This window comes from Acomys minous (genome assembly GCF_964271855.1).
Source record: "Acomys minous genome assembly, chromosome: 9".
Lineage (NCBI taxonomy): Eukaryota > Metazoa > Chordata > Mammalia > Rodentia > Muridae > Acomys > Acomys minous.
In genome coordinates, this window is record NC_140490.1 from 53,705,725 (window position 1) to 53,711,745 (window position 6,021).

General features: G+C 44.4%; 1 long non-coding RNA gene across 1 annotated transcript in view; it reads left to right on the plus strand.

Annotated features, from left to right (window-relative positions):
• LOC311604755 overlaps positions 1-6,021 on the plus strand; it is a 99,980-nt gene that overhangs the window by 46,689 nt on the left and 47,270 nt on the right. The gene's annotated exons all lie outside the window — the stretch shown is intronic.

Consider the following 6,021-nt stretch of genomic DNA (forward strand, 5'->3'; position numbering starts at 1 on the left):
TGACTTCTTTTTCTTCTATGTGCAACACTCACTCACCTGTACATATCAACACACATACACATAGTTAAACACACATATATAGTTATATACATATAGTTAAATATAATAAAAATAAAATCTTACAAAAGAACAGTTTTTTCTTCTTTCTTTTTTATTCTACTTTTCCTTCTTCCATTTCTCCTTCCTTTCTTTTTCTTCTATTTCTCTTTTGCCCTCACTCTACTCCCCCCTTCTTTTCGCTCCTCTACTCTCTCTACCTTCTACTTTCTTGGTGCTGGAGATTGTTAGGCACATGCTCTGCCGTTCAGTTGTGTCCCAGCCCTAAATCTTCATGATTATGTTGATGTCCTCTTATAACTACAATGTCACAGTCCATGAGAACATTCTCTCTTTGTCAGGGTTAGAGAATGGAGAGTAAAGGAAGAGGTCTAGAATGTTCTAGAAGAAAGAGTTTGTTTTTAAATGACCATGACTGGGACCCCACTCAAAATATTCTACATTCCAGATGGAGAGACAGCATGCCATGTAAAATGCTTGTTTCATAAACATGAGGACTTCAGTTCCATCTCCCAAACCATGTAAAAATGATGGGCATGGCAGTATGCTTGAAATATCAGTTCTGGGGAGATGGAAACAGATGGTTAACTGGGACTCTCTGATCAGTCAGTTTCACTGAGTTGGTGATCTCAAGGTCAACAAGGGACCCTGTCTCAAAGGAGGTGCATGGCTTTTCCATATATGCACCCAGATGTGTATGTGATGCACAAGTACATGAACACAAAAAATATATTCTTCACCAAACGCACATCTGTGACCTCTGAGGACAAGGCCCAGTGTGTAGGTTCTCCTGGGCCTGAGGCTTTCCTTTTCCTTCTTTCTTGGGGGTGGTGTTGGGCGAGGTCCCCCAGTAGAACTAATCTCTCTCTCTCCTATACAATTTTGTTTGGGCTTCGCCCCTCCTGTCTGCTTAACATCTCAGGTTTCCTCCTCAATCCCTGTGTGTTCCAGTGATTATCAGGGAGTGTGGAGGAACAAGTAGGACTGGGCTTAGTTACATACAGTGCTTGTATGTCTTCTACACTCTGAACGTGGTGCTAAGGGACGCGGCTCGAACCTGTGGGTCCCAGTGCTCGACGGATGGAGGCTGAGGTGGGATCATTGCAGTCTGGGCCATCTAACAAGGTCCTATCTCAAAAAACAAAAACAAAAACAAAAACAAAAACAAAACCAGTCAAAGGGGGAAAACCTTCAAACACAGCATCTGCACCCTATCCTCCTGTCATGGAGGCTGCAGCTGCCTCCTCCAAGCACTTGATGCTTTCACTTTGATGTCATGGCTACTGAGATGATGTCCTTTGATTAGATGAAGGATTGACTTTGTAGTTTCAGAATCAGAAATGAATCCTATGCCTAGTCTTTTGAGAGAAGAGAACCTCTGCCTTGACAGAATAAAACTCATCCGTGGTTCCAGCTCAGGAGAAAGGCAGGGAAGGGGTCATGTGCCACTCTTTAGGGGGCTTAGGCACTGGACTCTCTTTCTCTCTTTGATGAGGGTTGCATACAAGAAGAGCCTGGAAGCAAGCTGAATCCTTTACTGCCCACTGGGAGGAGAGATGAATTTCTAGGTGTCTATTCTGGCAGGTGCCAGGTGGCTTCTTGCACTATTGCCTGAAGCTCCCATAGGGAGATTTCCAGAAGGCTGCATAAGGCGAGCAGCTGGGCCTGATCTATTCTTATCAACAAGGCCTGTCCCAGGGGCTATAGCCTTATCATATCTGGGGCAACTGGTTATTTCACCGGCCCTTTAGCAACCAGGCAAGTAGTTACATTGCAGGCATATCTTTGATGCCTCAATTCGAGCAGCTACATTATAATCAAGTAACGTCATCAGGCTTTATCTGGAAAGGCCTAAGGTTTCAAATACTTCATAGGACACCCTGATGACCTGAGGGGAAAGAGTTGGCTTTCACAATAGTGCTTAAGTGGTTGTGTGCACCTGCACACGACTTCTGAGAGAAGATGATATTTCTACCCTGAGATGCTACTTGTTTTTCACTGAGTTTTCTTCTCATTTATATTCATCCATTCACTCAGCTATTAGTGTGTCCTCTGTGTGCCTCCCCGAAGTTCCCTGGCTACCGTAGTGAATCGAACCCGTGGCACACTTGTCCTCATCAAGTTTACAGGGAGCAGTGGCACATCAAACAAGTGAGTTCTGCGAACTTCAGATAGTTTGAAAGTGCCAGGGAGAAAAAAAAAATCAAGCAGGGCAAAGAAGTTAAAAGACAGAGCAAACCAGGCAGACTGTGGGGTAGGGTTGCTAGATTTCCTCTTTGAATGGGGACCATTTTCACTGTGAGATTACTAGGGACCAGGAGCCTGGAAGGCACGTAGGGATTGAGTCCCATCTCACGGAAGAGGGCATTGGTGCCTGAGAGGAATGAAGTCCAAAGTCCCTGGGATTGGAATGCTGCTGCTTGAGCAACTGGAGGCTAGTGTGGGCAGAGGGGAAATCTCGCTGAGGAGAGGAGGAGGAGGAGGAAGAGGAGAAAGTGGAGGAGGAGGAGGAGGGTGAGGCAGGGAGGCAGAGGGCCAGGGTGTTGATGGAGTCCCTGTCACCTGCACAGCACCCAGTGAAGAACTTCTGTTTGTTTGAAGAGGGTGTCCCAGATAGTGACTTAGGCTTGCTCAGTGGATATAGTTGATGGAAGTCTAAGGAAAGGCCTCACCTCTTCAATTCAAAGCATAGCTCTAAGGTAGGCTCTAAGTGACATGCCCGGGCAGAGCACACATGAGGAGGGATGGTGCTAGGCATCTACCTCCATTAGGCCCCTGAAGATGTGCTCCAATACTTAGGAAAAACATTTGAGCTTCCATTAGAATGAGTTACGGCTCTGAAAAGCTAACTAGATCTGTTAAGTCTGCTAATGTTGTAGGTATATCCCAATGTGGGAGGAAACAGCCTAGAAATTTGAGGCAGAAGGGACAATTTTAGTAAAGATAACTCTGAAGAAGGTAAGTGAGAAGTGTCAGCAGCAAGGGGCTAGCTCAGGGCTTTTTCCTGGGCTTTCACGTAATTGACATGAGATGGCTTCATCGAGTCTCTCCCAGGGGCAAGACAGGTTTCACAACACATTGATATTTGAACAAATGACTCAACTTAAGGCAAGTACCACTTTTATTATTAGGAAATAAGGAGGGTCTGCCCTAAAGAGCAAAGCCTACTAGCAGCATTCTAAGCATCTCTCAAATAGATCTCACGGTGTCCATCCTCTTTGCTGGTATGTCATTAATCTGTGTTAAGGAAAGCAAGTGTTCTCCTGAGGCCCATCCTCCCAGCCTCCCTGGGCTGCTAGACTTTTCTGAAGTACTCTTTGGCTCCATGTTTTGTTTCTTTCCAGTGTCTTCTTCCATGTAGACCACCATGTCTACCAAAAATCCTGCTGACAACTTGGCTTGCTTCAGACCTAGCATACTGTGTTTCCCCTGATAGCTCAGGAGGGCTGTGGCTACATACCTGGTGTTGAACCCTGTGCAATATTCTCTCTGGTCAAGGATTTCTGGTCTGGTTTTGGGACTCCCATCCCAGCCAGAATGCCTGTCCACACCAGGCAAGGGATCCATCCTTCCTGCCACTTGGTTACCTAAAACTCGGAGTCTCGGGTCCTTGTTACAACCCTGTGTGACAGCTGTGATTTTCTCTACCTTATAAATTCAAGTGACCGGAGAGCCACAACACACAGCTAATGCTTCCAAGTGCTCTCTTGAGCTCAGGCCTGTGGTTTCAAAACATGATTTTTGACACTGTACTCTTATTCCCGTTTGTGTTTTATGCTGGCTTTGAACTCTGTATACAGTCACGGATGACCTCCAACTTCTGATCCTCCTGCCTCCATTCTCTGAGTGCCAGGGATCACAGATGTAGGTTGCCACACTCAGCTTATGTGATGCTGGGGATCGGACGCAGGGATTTGTGCATGTTAGGCCAGTACTCTACAATGGAGCTGCAACCCAGTTCTTGTCCCTAGCATTTAACTAATTGCTAATTAATTAAATACAGGGCCTGGAGTATAGGGCCTTTAGTATATTACACAAGAACTCTACTACTAAGTCCTGTCATTTAGATTTTAAAATGACAATTAGTTTCATTAATTATAAAATCTGGCAATAGCATAATATCTTTAAATTTTATTTTATTACTGTTATTTCTCTCTCCTCTCTTCTCTCTCTCTCTCTCTCTCTCTCTCTCTCTCTCTCTCTCTGTCTCTCTCTCTGTAGATCAGAAAACAATTTCCATGAATTGGTTCTCATTTTCTACTATAACTATGGGTTGAACTCAGGTCAAGCTTGTGACACAAGCAGTTTTACCAATGGAGTCCTCTTGCTGGACCCATTCCTATTTTGATATTATTTTTAATGATATTGATGTATGAAACCTCTATAGTATACACATATCTACTGTAGTAGATAAATATAATGTAATACATGATGTATATATTAATACATGTTAATTCATTAATATATTATGTTAATATAAAAACATCATGTAAGAGTGTAATTTCTGATACTCTGGGGAGCTGACAAGAGTGTGGATGTTCACACAGGCCACTGGTGGACTGTGGCTAGTTCAGGGCAGTCTAATACGGCATTCTGGGTTAGGGATCACCTGGAGTCTCCTCCCTGTCTGTCAGCTCTTCAATCTGAAGACACAAGACCCTGTACTCTGCCCCTGGGGACAGTCGTGAATTGCTCTGTGACTTTAGGAATTACTCCTTGTGCTGCTTCTTTCAACTGAGTACCTTTGCGACCAGGGCTAGGGGCTTTCCTTGCTGCTTCTCTTCCTAGAAACCTCTCCTTCCTGTTTCTCACTCAGTTCTTGACACACACAATAAACACCCCCCAGTTCCAATCAGTCATCGAGAAGGGCCTTTCTCTATGGTTTCCCAACATGTGCTCCTGTCACTGTACTAAGGGGATTCCACACCATGTGTCGTTCCTCAAGGCAAACAGTACAGCAGGGAACAAAGGAATATATGTCTGGACTGATCGTGTACTTCTAAATTCTGGAAATAGTCTCCTCATCATGCAGTACAATAGGCACAGACATGGTTGGCACTATTTGTCTTATGGTCTGTGTTGTAAATGCTGGCATTAAAAAAATAATGCCCACCTCCACTATTCTCTTGACTTTGGCTTCTTGGCTTATCTGCTGAAGGTGGCTTCTCGCTTGCTGGATGTGGATATTGGGTTGCTGGTCTTGGACTTCACTTTTTCTTGGGTCTGCTGTTTAATTCTCATCTCTAGTGAACCTGCTATGACACTCCTGGGCAGCGACTGTGCCTACTAGAGGAGTCTCTCATTTTTTATCTCAGTACTAACATATTCTCAGGCTGTTCATCTCAGACTTTGTAAGAAAAAAGCCGCATAAGTAAACAAGTAAATAAATAAATAGGAACCCTTCCAAAGGATGTGTGCTATCATATTTATGAAAAGTGGTGAGCCTGTGGGAAGTCGTGCTAGGCGTAGAATGCAGGCTCCTAGCTGATGCCCAGTAACTTTTGATTTGTAGTCAGCAAACAGATTTGGCTGCAGGGGATAGAAGGAGCAGCCTAAACAAGCTCTGGCAGGAGGCCTGTCAGAGTCTAACTTGAACCAGAGAAGGAAGGCTAGATACGGCTACACTCCAAATGCCCCACCAACATAATACAGTTGTATGCACGGCTTCTTTACTTGACATCTAAACTCACGTCCACAGAGAGTCTAGTTTGGGTTAGGAACACCAAATCTACCCATGTTCAACCACACTTTTCTGGTAAGAGCTATCATTTTGCCCCTCTTGGTTTTTATAACTCTCAGCTCTTTCTGAACGCAGAATTTTGGAGAACATTCTTCATGAAGAAACAAGTTTTCTTTGACAAATAATGACTTAAGCCCCAGACTATGCCCGGGTTAAAACCGGGCTTCTGTGATTCCTGGTGGGGTGACCTTGACCATGTTACTTAACCTGTTTGTGCCTCATTT